Source organism: Balaenoptera ricei, chromosome 2, assembly GCF_028023285.1.
Source record: "Balaenoptera ricei isolate mBalRic1 chromosome 2, mBalRic1.hap2, whole genome shotgun sequence".
NCBI classification, from domain to species: Eukaryota; Metazoa; Chordata; class Mammalia; order Artiodactyla; family Balaenopteridae; genus Balaenoptera; species Balaenoptera ricei.
In genome coordinates this window covers 126,890,371-126,903,762 of record NC_082640.1, presented here as the reverse complement: position 1 = coordinate 126,903,762, position 13,392 = coordinate 126,890,371, and the positions used below count along the sequence as shown (strand labels likewise).

General features: G+C 32.0%; 1 protein-coding gene across 12 annotated transcripts in view; it reads right to left on the bottom strand.

The window, feature by feature from the left end:
• Positions 1-13,392, bottom strand: part of MIPOL1 (mirror-image polydactyly 1) — a 303,329-nt gene that overhangs the window by 33,247 nt on the left and 256,690 nt on the right. The window lies entirely within an intron of this gene.

Sequence of the window (13,392 nt, the reverse complement as noted above, 5' to 3'; positions counted from 1 at the left end):
TTAATAAATGATGAAATTATTTTAAAATATGCATTTGAGGAAATAAATTTTTTTAAACAATATAAAAATGTGTTTAAATTGATGAAAGAGTAAAGTGGGTGTGTAAAACTTGTAATGAAATTCTCTAAAGGATCATTTTAAAAAATTTTGCACTTTAAAAATTCACAGATCATGTAGCTGAAGGTGATAATGTTGCTAATGAGTAGTGTTCTGAGTTCTATTTTTGAAGCCAAAGCAAAAATTATTATTAAACATTTTTGCCTTTAATTAAATTAATTTATATAGCCTTTTTTTTTTTTTTTTTTTTTTTATTCACGTTCTTTTATTTATTTATTTTTGACTGTGTTGGGTCTTCGTTTCTGTGCGAGGGCTTTCTCTAGTTGTGGCAAGTGGGGACGACTCTTCATCGCGGTGCGCAGGCCTCTCACCATCGCGGCCTCTCTTGTTGCGGAGCACAGGCTCCAGACGCGCAGGCTCAGTAATTGTGGCTCACGGGCCCAGTTGCTCCGTGGCATGTGGGATCTTCCCAGACCAGGGCTCGAACCCGTGTCCCCTGCATTGGCAGGCAGATTCTCAACCACTGCGCCACCAGGGAAGCCCTATATAGCCTTTTAAAATGGACTAGTTTGAGGTCTTCTGAGTGCACATGAATGAGCAAAATGAAGGTTCAGCAAAGATCAGCATAGAATGTTCATGACTCAGTCCCTCAGCTGATTTATCATATAGCTGAACATAGCTGGTCAACATGTTGTTTTGAGCATCTCTTTTTTCTTTTTAGCTGTAAATTGTTTAATTTCTACCTCTAATGGACCACTGAAATACTCAGAGGAAGCAGAAAGTAGACTGAATTTCAATTACAAATGAGGAGCATCAAAATAAATCCATAAATTCACCTCAAGATTCTCTTCACCAGATCTCTATGTTGTGTTCATTCTATCAGACTACTCATATTACTTATTTAGTAGCCGTTACTTAAAAAACAAAGTTAGAGAGAGAAAACACTGGAATAATAATAATATTAAATTTAGTTTTACATACATTGGAGTAAGCACCAAAAACACTCATAATGTGCTATTCGTGGAAATATTCTAGCAAATGTAGGCTAAAAAACCACTATTATTTCATTTTAAAAGTAAAATGTTAAGAATTCCCAATATCATCTCATAAGCAGTTATTTAATGCCATAATACATTACTAAATTTTAATCTGTTAATACTTCCTTATATGTATTTCAAACATCATATGATGTTACATATGAATACTAAAGACTGTACTTAAAATAAAACTTATAAAACAATCAATGCAAATTAACTTCTTTATCTTACAACAATGCAAGAAGGATACTTAAAACTCTGCCTAGAGAATATGTATTACTATTAAAGGGAATTAAGAGTCAAGAAAGGTTAGGAAACGTTGCTATAACATTGCTGAGGTTTTTGATCATTTTAAACCCAGAAAAGTTTCAATTAATGATGGAGGAAGTAAGTCACTGATTTTTATACTGCCAAGTGAAATGCAGCAAGCTAGAATAACTGGTTAGTTTTATTAAGGTATCTTATTAAGATGGCTTATTAAGCTACTCACTATTGTTTTCATAGGGCTTTAGGCTGATACTAAACTTTAAAATGTAGGATTCTTTTCTTCCTAACTTTCATAAAAGTCATATATAATTAGCACTGAATGAAATTTTCTAATGTCAACATTTCAAATTTTGATTAACAGGGAATACAAATCAACCTTATTCAAGTTTAATTCAAAAGACTGGCAACATCCTTTGGGAGACTAGTAGAGATAATATATCAATGAACCTTCAAACTTGAGACTAAGCCAGGGGCCTACAAAGTAAAAGTAATATTCAACTTATTAAGCTGGAATCATCACAGTAATTTTCTCTATCTGATTTATCTTTGATTCATAAATACCATATATTCTCAAACTGAAATCAACACTTAGGGTCTAGAATACAATCACGATCCTACTGTAGATAGATACAATAACCCAGCTACTCAGATGATTGAAATAAAGACAAAGCAACAATTGATAAAACTGGTGCAGGTAATGACCATAAAGTAAGAAACAGAAATTCAGACAGTGGTAGATTTTCTGGATAGTATATAATTAAAAACCTGGTTAATTTCCATAGGATGGGAAGAACCACAGTTGTTCAGCTCCATTATATGACTAATATTTCTGAACATGAAACACCATTCAGTATAAATCATACACACTAGGGTAACTCAGTAAGTTGTTCTTACTTTTGAATGAGGGTAAACTAGAAGTGCCCTCTTAGAGTGTCTTTTTCATATTCTATAGAGTATTCAGCACTACATCTAGGGTAGGTGAATGGGGCACTCAATTCAGATGAACAATTTAAAGAGGTGTAAAAAATCTCATTATCAGGATAAATATTTAAATGCAATATTAAAAAAAAATCAAAATTAACACAAAAACTCCATGATAAACAAAATATCAAAATTTAAATAAAGGATCAGTACCCTAGTCTAATATTGATAAAATCTCTAAGGCAAAACTTCTTTACATTATAGTGAGTTTCTTTAAAAGATGAATTTTGATAAAAGGTTGAATGATTTAGGTCTATCTTCTATCATTTACATAAGCACAGAATATTTGAGTAAGAAAAATTTCTAAAGTAAATTTTAATAATAAATCCCTAAATATTGTTTGAAGGCACCTGACATCTTAAATCCCCATGTCTAAGCCCTCTCTGATTTTTAAGCTCTGAACTCTCTGGTATATGCTAAGCAAGTTTCCCCAAACTAGACTGACTGACTTTAGTGCCAAAGTAGCTTCCTTTAACTCATTACATGGCTGATGAATGGTCTTTGCTTGAATTAATTACAGTGGGGGTTACAAGGTGGTGATTTTCTAATTCTATTATTCTATCTGTACTTGTTAACTGCTGTTCTCCTTTACAAAAGAGATTCTTCCTTTCCATCTTCCATCTTTTTTTTTTTAAAGTATCTTTATAAACCCTAGATGTAACAATTAAGGATTCTATAGTCAAATACAGTTCTTCTTTGAAGCATACAGTATCCCAAATTTGGTCTATGGGAACGTTGTCAAGCTGCTCCTGTGCCCTTTCTACATGACTCTATTAGTCTCTGAGTACTTTCTTGCTTTCTGGCACAAAATGATAATCTAGACTCACTGTAGTTTCCATGCTCCAAACCTAGGAGCTTTGGTACCCTTTAATAGGAAATGTATTCAGAAACTAAAATCTGGGTGTTAGGTGTATCCCTTCCTTCTAAGGCCTTTTCAATGAACAGAGCTAAGGAAAAATATATATTTTTAAAAGCATGAATTCATATTGATAGTTTCAATTCAAATTGAATATTACAGTTGCTTTTTTCTAATGCCATCTATTTTACAGTGAAAATCTTGGCTCCTAATAATATTTATTTACATATTTCCTCAATCCAACAATATATAGAAAATAGTTTCAAAATTTTAATAATCAGTAGTACAACTAAGTATGAATATACTTAGCAAAGTTTAAGATTACTCTGCATTTCGTTTTGTTCTTAGAATATATGCCACTAATGATGTATATTCAGTCTGATAGTCAAAAGATATTTGAGTTAATTATTTTCTCTCTATAAGAATCTAACCAATCTCATATAGTTAGGTACATTGATTTCTATTTGTATTCACTTTCAGAGTTTGCTTTTTTTATCTTTTTCATTTGATTTTAATTTCTGAATATTTAAAACATATACATGGTTCAAAAGTCAAAACTATACAAAAAGGCAGTTAGAAAAGTTGCATTCCCATACTATGCCTGCATCTCTTTCCCATCTATCTCCAAAGGTAACTATTTTCGTTAGTTTCTGGTTTATCCTTCCTGTTCCTTTTATTCTTATTTCTCACATAAAAGATAGCATATTATAAATACTTGATTTTTTTCAGTTAGCGATAGGTCCTGGATTTTTTTTCAGTTAGCAATATGTCAATCAGTATTAGTTTACAGACATCTTCCTGTTTTGTTTTTTTTTTTTACAGTTGCATCATATCACACTACGTGAATATTTGCCATAGTTTATTCAGCTACTCTGCTATTTGGGTTGTTTCTGTTTGCTATTAAAAGTAATACTGTAATTCTTACATTGTTTCATATTCAGAAGGTATATATTCAGGAGGGATTCCTAAAAGTGATTTTCTTTAGTCAAAGGATAAATGTAATTTTGTTAGATACCATCAAATTCTCCTCCATAGGGGTTTTTACCATTTTGCATTCTCACTAGTGATGTGTGAGAATGCACAGAATCCTCTTTACTTCCAGTTTCCAAGATCTATGTGGAGAATCACTTTTTCCAAAGTTACATGACATTTACATTATGTCTCTGAGGCTAAAATATTATTTTTCTAACTTACTATTTCTGGTTCCAAAGAGGTAATTATAACTTTTTCTCTAAAGTGTATATTATAAGTAGAAGATATTCTTCAGTCAATGGCTTGCATTTATAGAGTGTATTATATTTTTCAAAGTACTTTTATGCACTTGCATCTTGTTTGATCTGCACAGCCATGCTTTGAAGTAGATAGGGCAAGTCTATCAGCTCCATCTTCTAGATGAGGAAACTGAGAAGAAACACAATTTAATAACTTGTACACACCCAGTTAATGACAGGCAAGGGTCTGTTAGCTTACTGGTATTTCTATTAGATACTAAGTTGCCTCCTTTTTAACTATCAATTCTAGTATTTTATTATATGTTTGTGTCACTTATTAAAGTATTAGGAATACAGACATTCATTATACTTACTTCACATATAGTAGAAATATGAAAGCTATTAATAAGTCATGTTCATATTTTAAGCTTATTTTGGAAAATAAAGTTTAATTTATTTGGGTTTAGCTCAAGAATTTTACAAACTATAAAGTGCTATCCAAGTCTAATAATAAAATTTATTCTGGAAAAGTGCCCCATATTTTAATTTAAAGTAAGATTCTGTTATGTAAGCATAAGTAACAAGCTGAATATAATGAATTACTTTTGAATATATATACAATTAGTATGATTTATAAAATCTTAGAAAATCAAATGCAAAGTACCAAAAATGTAATTTCAAGACTGCATTGAAGCTCAAAGGCTTCCTTTGTACTAAACAATGTGTCTTTGCATTTTCTAAAAAGGCAAGACAAAAATTCTATTCCAAGTATAAAATATTTTGGCCTAAATTTTTAATTAGATTGATTCATCTTTGAGAATGGCAACATATATTTGTCCTATCAAGTGAGCTTCACGAAAACGTTAACAGATGTTATAAATTGAGAGTTCTCAAACAAAAGCTGTGAAATCAGTGAGTGTAAATATAAACTCTGATTTTGGTCTCTTTTTCATAATGTAAACTGCTTTCCATAAAACACAATCTGTAGGTTTGTCATTTATTTTTGAAGTTGAAAAATAACGAAAAGACTTTAGACCCACATATAAAAGGTACTCTTTTTATCCTTTTCTGAGACACTGACCTGTATACTCATTTAAAAATGAACACCACATCTTTACGTTATTAAATCTTTGTTTTGATCTATTAGTATTCACCAAAGTGCCATTTTATAAAACCTCACACTGAATAGACAAGGCTGGAGGTGACCATCTGCAGCTTTAGAGTCTGCGTTTGAATTGATGAAAAGAGCTTTGTGTTTTCATTGCCAAGTTTGATTCTTTCAGTCATTAGGCATTCCCCTCAGATCGCATCAATGAAGCCGTACTCTCTTACACCCATGTGTTAAATTCTCTTCTCCTCATGGTTTCCTTTGCCAGCTCTACTCAAGAATGACTATTGGGCCTTAGCCACATTCTTCTCACAGCTGTGTTAAAAAGAGCATCAGAAAGTCTTCTTAAAACCCATATGTGTATCTGGTCAGTTCTCTGTCTTAGGGTCACCTCACATTGTGGTGTGATTATACAGAGATTCATTCTTGTTCTTGAACTGTGCTACTCCCATCATTCTGGGAAAGATTAGGCCCTATAGTCAGTAGTAGAGAACTTCTTGGAAGACTGATGTGAAATACACATAGTTCAGAAGGCAGATTAGTTTAAATTAAGGAAGAAGATGTTTCAAGATTTTAAATATGTTTATATGTTTTTTTACCATTATGTAGCTTGTCAAATGGTAACATAAAGAGAAAGAACATATGCTTTCATTATGCTTTTAGGATACCGTTGTATGTGAAGGAAAAAGTCAAATGATGATGATGTCCCAAGAACTATTCGTTTGTATGCTATAAAGGCCAGAGCAATTTAAAAAATTAAAATTACTTAAGTTCAGAGAGTTCCAAAATACTATTTACTATTTTTAGTTTTCACTTTTAGTTAGTCTTTCTATAGAAACACCTGATGAAGTAATAATCTGTAGTAGCAAAACTATTCTTTTCTTTATACTTAGGTTAAGAACTGAAGGAAAAAAACTGTTTCTGTTGAGTTGTTCAGGAATATATAACAATATAAGAAAGAAAGAAGATGGATTTAAGCTATATATGAATGGATTTAATCAATCATATTGCTACAGAATGATTTTTTTCTCTTTAAATGTAAATGATCAAGAATGTTTATGTGTGGACATTGTTTATGATTTCACTATCAGACAGAGTTACCCTGAAATAAACAAGATTCTTTCATTCTATACTTAGAGGGCCAAATGTGCATTTGGGAAAAATCCCTTAGTGGGGGGATACAGTCAAACATGGAATAATGGGGAGAAATAATCAAACATGGAGTCTTAGAATCCAAGTAAAATTTATATTTCTACTTGCTCTTGGGTTCAATTTAGATTTTTCAATTATATTTTGGGAATAAAACCTATACCTAGTAAGGAAGTGTACATCAGATTTTAGATGAGAATACTGACAATTTATTAAAAAAAAACTCAGACCCTGATTTATATAAATATGCAGACATTTTCTATATCAACAGATAGATACATTATATCCACTCATCTGTGTGTTTAAGAATAGAGAAAGCAGAAGAGGATGTTCCCAGTGAGTTATCGATGAGGTTGAGCAACATCCAGGCAGGGATGATGGAAACGTCTAAAAATCTAATTTCTACAATAGCTTCCTTTTTTCCTTTACTACAACAGAAGTATTCTAAAGTACACTAGTGGTTAGTGTTATTGTTACCTTTCCTAGGAAGTTCAAATCACTTTATATATCTTATTTTTATCAATTCTAAAACTATTCTCAGGTAAGATGGTTCTCCTATCTTCACAGAAGTACCCTGGAAGCAAGGTTTAAACAGTTAAGAAGGCTTTTAACTGGAGCTAAGAACAGAAGCAAGGAAAAGGGTACTGGTTAGAGCATATGACCACTCTAAGGAACTTACATTTCATATACATGTGTGAAAATCACATTAGAATGCCTCTGCAGTATAAGAACTCCTGTCGTATTTTTTTCAGCCTGTCAAGTTTCAGTTAAAGTGTACTTGATCATTGTTAAGTGGGTCCTATAATTTCCCTAAAATAATAGGAATTCTTATCTCTGACTTTCAATTACTGTAACACTGGGATTAATGAAAAACAACAAAAATTCCTGCATTTTATTTAGTCTTAAACGAAAACTGTATGACTCTCTCTCTTATTTAACCCTTTTGTTCTTTTTCTCTCATTCCTCTCCATAGTGATCATCTGAAACATGTTTTATCTATCTTAGTAGGCTGAAATGTGTACTAGCCCAACTCTAGATCACCTATTGGAAGAAAGATTCTGAAATGAAGAAGCAAATCAAATGTAAGAAGCCGTGTTGTAATTTAACTTTTTAGTCCCTACTTTCATGCTTTTTATGATTCACTCCATAAAGTTAACTATAAAAGGGAACTAATCAGGGACAGTGCAGATACTTAGGTTTAAAGAATCCCTTTTCTTCTTTAGCCTGGATCCTTCACTTTCCACTTCATTGGAACTTCTCAATTTTAATAATCCCACATTAATTCTTCCCTGGTAGAAAGAAATGAGCTAGACAATTAAAACTATGTTTCTTTTTCATGTCAAAGTGAGACATTCCTTGAAGATCAAGGTATAAGCCTCAATTCTTTAGTTTTTATAAAGAAATGAATATAATTATATCACCTATCAAACATGGTAGGTATCTCTGTATATAATAAAAGCAGCTCTAAGAAAACCTACTTTATGTACTCAATGGATAAGAAAGGTGATCCACTATACAAATATATAATGGAATTAAATTTTTTATAAAATACATACTTGTTTGATAGAGTACAACAAGACTTGTATTTCATAAGTTAAATATGTATTTAATTTAAAAACATGTGTTATGATTAAAAACCCAGAACATTAAATTCTTAAAAAACATATCATGTTCAAGAATAAAAATTAAGCATGCTAGATGCTTTACGTTTTACGACAATTGTTTAGGAGGAATCTGAGTCCATCTTCCATATATAAATGACAATAAAGCTGTATCTAATTAGATCTAGATTTAGAAGGTGCCTTCCAAAGCTGACTGGGGTGTTCAACTGTACATAAACTAGCACAAATAAATTAACTATTTGATTTATTATTTGCTGAGGTATGTATCATATTTCACAGAGCTTTTTGAATCTCAAACATAAAAAAGATTGAAGAAATTTCCAGAAAAATTTTAAATCCTCTCATTTACTAATAATACTAATAAATCCAAGTCAACTTTCAACATTGTATTAAATATTGATTTAAACCTTGCACTGAGAATTTATGAAATGCATTCCTTGATTCAATCAACAAGTATTTACAAAGTATTCAGATACATCTAGCACTGCTTTGCAACTTGTAGTCCAACCAAGAATTTAGAGGAAAAATATCAAGATAAAGTTGGCAAGAAGCAGAACAATTTTAATGAAAACATAATGTAATTATAGAAAAAATTCACTGATGCTTTTCATATTAAACTATGTAAAACTATTTTAGCACAATTATTTTACTAATTATTAACCATTATGGTTAATATCAGATTCTGGAAATAGCAACAAAACTACAAAGTTTAGTAAAGTCTTTTGATGAAAAATGTAGGCTTTAAAAAAAAAAAAAAAGAATAGCAGGCTTTTTTTTTTTTTTTTTTTTTAAGTCAAGAAACTGTGGAAATGCTCTGTTCCCCTTCCCAGCACCCAGAGTCGTCTACCCTGTTTTATAATTCAACCTGCAAACAGATTAAGCAGCTGAGTTTGTGGAAAGTATGTTTGCTCTACACTAAGAACCCTTGTGTGACACTATGGCGACTCCCCTGACACCTCGAAGAGAACTACAGACAGTTTTCACTCATCAGCAGGGAAACCAGGCTGAGAATTCACGATTTCTTTGTAACCTCAACTTCTTCATAGAAATCAGTATTTGGCCAACAGGCAGGAAAGACTTTTTATTAGCTTTACATGTTCTTTTCTTTTCTTTTCTTTCTGTCAATACCACTCAAAAGACACAGGATGCCCTATATTTCAAAAGGAAGTGTTTTATGCTGATCTTTGAAATTTTAATTATGCAATTAAAAATTAGAATACGTGCAAATGTTAAGTAACTGATTTTTTTAAAGCATAGAAAGAAAATTCTAAATAGTTGATGAATTTTTTTTCTTGAAAATTTGTTAAAAGTTTACAATTTTTTCTTACATCTTTTAGTCTAATCTATTTATTATATAGTTATATTTTATGAGGAAACTTGAATAGTATCAGTGTAAATCTGGCCCACAGTTAAGATGATATGTGATAAAAGTTATTTCATTGTAAAACCTAGATCTTTGAGAGGTCTTCTAACCATATATGTCTGGTTGTAAACACTTTCATTTTAAGTAACTATGTATAGCTTAAACATGTTAAATTTAGTAAAATACATTTAAAAATTCCTTTGGGAAACTTGCTCTAGGCCAGAAGAAGCGTATCTGTAGATGGAAAGACAGATGGAAAAGTATAGCACAAAGAATCAGATTTCATAACCTCTTATGATAAAAAACATCATTTAGTGGATTGGTGTGTCAGCTTTCTCTTTAATAAATGAGGATTATGGATGGTCTGGGCAAAACTATTAAAAGAAGTTTTTCTCACAAAGTTCTCGTGCTCTTAACCTGCTCTCTAGCCTCCACATAACTCTCTGAAACCAAGTGCATCCAGGATCGGCAAAAGAGTCATCTAAAAAGCTACATCACTATGTGCTCTTCTTCCACAAACATACACATTTTTTAAAGAGATGTACATAAGGAGAGTAATGCTTAACATGAAGGAATGGATTTCCATTGGTGAAATTTTAGGCTTTATGATACCTGGGCCAAGAAGCTATTTTGGGGCAGTGAGGTCTGGCATTTACCACATTTTACTTTATAAGTGACTATCTGCTATAAACACTGGCTTGTTTATGGATGGTAATTCTGTACAACTTTCCTTTCTAAGTATACTCCTATAGGTTAAAAAATTCAAGAAAAATGTTAGACTCTCAAAGAAATAAAATATAAATTTAAAATTCTACAATTATTAGAAATAGTATATGATCTCTCTATCCTATTACTGAAGATTTCAGGTCTTTTAAATGTAATTAAACTTGATGGAAGTTGGTGGTTAGAACAAGGGTTAAAAGCTGATCACTAGCAAGTAAGAGATCCAAACTCTGAGGAGAGTGGAAGGAGTGGTGATGCCAGTGCCATACTCTTCTATGAAACTTGTGAGCTCTAGGTACTTGGCTGGGATAAAAAACTTTATCTAGGGCCTAGAGCACACCTGAAGTTTTCCTGTGTATTCCTGACCTGATCTGCTTTTATTTTATTCTGTCATTCTATTAAACTACTAAATTGTTCTAGTTCATATGTTCATAAGCATTTATAGAGCACCCACTTTACAGCAGGCATCTGTGCAAGTATTTAGAGGCAATGGGGATACAAAGAGGAATAGAACACTGTCTATGGCTTGGAAAAGCTCGATGATGAGTGATTTTACAGGGATTAGAGTAGATATACAAAGCAATTATAACATCTAGATGACTGAGACCTCTAATAGAGGTATGGACTAAGTATTACAAAAGAATTAAAGAATGAAAAAATAAAGAAGCATCATAGGGGTAACATTTAGACTGGAATTTAAGGAATAACAAAAATCTGGCCAGGTACTAAAAGGGAGGAAATATGTTTTAAGAAGAAGAAATAGCATGTGCAGAGATACTGTGGTAGGGGGCATGTGAGGAGATGCCACTAGAACAATGGCAGAAGGCCAGTGATAGGCCTCCTATATCATGCTAAGTTGTTTAAACTTTAACTTGTAGGGGTTGAAGGGCTCCTGAAAGATTTCAAATGGGGAAATAATATAACCTGATTTCTGTTTTAGAAAAATTAACTCTGGTGGTGGTGAGGAAGATAAACTTGAGAGAGCTAGAGGCAGGTAAACTAATTTTATGATTATCTCAATAGTCTAGAGGAATGATTATTTCAATAGTCATGAGGAATGATTATGGCCTGAATTAATGCAATTAACAAGGGAAGAGGTGGAGGGAATTAGGAGATACTTAGGCAGCAAACAACAGGGACTGATGGCAAAGTGAACGTGAATGATAAGAAACAGTGAGGGAACAAGGACAGTTCTGAAACTGCTGAGGACTAGGAAAGTCACATCAACTCTCCCTGTGAAGCCAATATAACTGTCCAAATTTTTTAACTGAAAAACTTTTGCTTCCAGGAGTTAAGCAATTTGCCCTAAATCTCACAGGTAATAGGTGGGAAAGCAGGGACTCAAACACAGGTCTGTCTGACTTGACCACAAAGCTTGTCTCTATCTTTTATGCTGCACTGAATCTCATAGGATGAATATGTTTCTCATGAGGGAAAAGGGCAAAAGGCTCCAAGGAGAGAGGCCAACGTATATAAATGCATTAGTCCTGAAAAGGTAGTGCCCTTCTGAAGAATGAGATAGTGCAGTATGAGTGAAATGACAAGAGAAGGAGGGACTATGCAACACGCATTGTTCTAAAAGCATCACACGTATTATCTCATCTAATTCTTACCACATTATGAAGTAGGTGTATTATTGTCCACATACTATTGCCCACATCAACGCAGTGTTTTAAAATGTCCTAGTTCACATACCTATGCATTCTGAATCCAGAGCCTGAGCTTTTAAATTACCATGTTGAAGATATATGAGCATCTTTACTTATTTTACCATGCTCATATATAAATTTTATGATAAAGTATAATTAGCAATGGGCCATTGTATTCAATAATTAGGAAATTACTGGTAATCTTAAGAAGAACAATTTAGTATAAGAGCTAGCCATAGTGTATTGAGTAGTAGAAGAGCAAATGGGAATTGAAAAACTAGAGGTAGTGAATACAGATCAGTTATTTAAGGAATTTGGTTGTGAAGGGAAAAGGGGAAATGTGGACCTTTTTAATTTAAATTTTAATTATTGCCTGGAATACTGACATATTTTCAAAGGACCTTCAAAAATAATTGCTAGTAATAGTGATTTCAGATTATATGGAGAATACTAATACTTAACAGAATACTAATACCTGTTAATATCTAACAAAGTCTTATACGTTGGCTTCCTGGAAGGTTATCATCTTATATCCAACAAAATAGGCTGATGCCCACATTAACGGTAATGAAGATACACTGCACACTTGAGGGCAATTAAAGATGATATATAGTGGATTAAATATGAAACGGAAAGCCTGATAATATTTCATCTAGGTCTGATTACTAGAAATCAGAATAAAAGATTTAACATTTAAATTAAAATTTAACATTTAACTCTTGTAAATGACATAATTGTTGCACTTAAACTCTGTCCATGGATTGGTGCCATTTCCATTAAAAAGTCTTGATTTGTCTGTTGTTAAACGTGAAGAATAAGGACAATATAGTTAGTTTTTCAAAAGGTTAAACTTATTTAATTTAAAGCGTTATCTGAGAAATGTTATTTCTACTTCTTGGGGTACAAAGTTATTTCTTTTAAAAATAATAACAATAGCTGATGAGATCTAAAAAATAAAAGTTGACAACATTTCCAAATTTTTTTAGAAATCTAATTGCTCTCTGGGAAACACTGTTTTAGGGAAGTTTAGTTATGTATAGAAATTAAAGGATTACAGGTAAAGAAAACTTTGAAATTTTTAAGTATTTGTATCCTTTAAGCAAATAGAGCTAAATCCGATCTTGACTGTCAAAAGTTACTGATTTGTAATTTACAGTGAAATGAGATCCACCTAAATATCTGTCTTGGGGTTCTTAGAATGTTAATATACTTTGTGAATAATCAGATACAGTTTCTGACTGAATATAAACTTAATCTTTAAACCTATAAAAATATAACACCATAACTCATAAGTTTCAAGGTATATATACTGTAAAGATTAATTCCTAATCTGTTTTAAAACAGCCTTGACTACATATTTACCTGATCT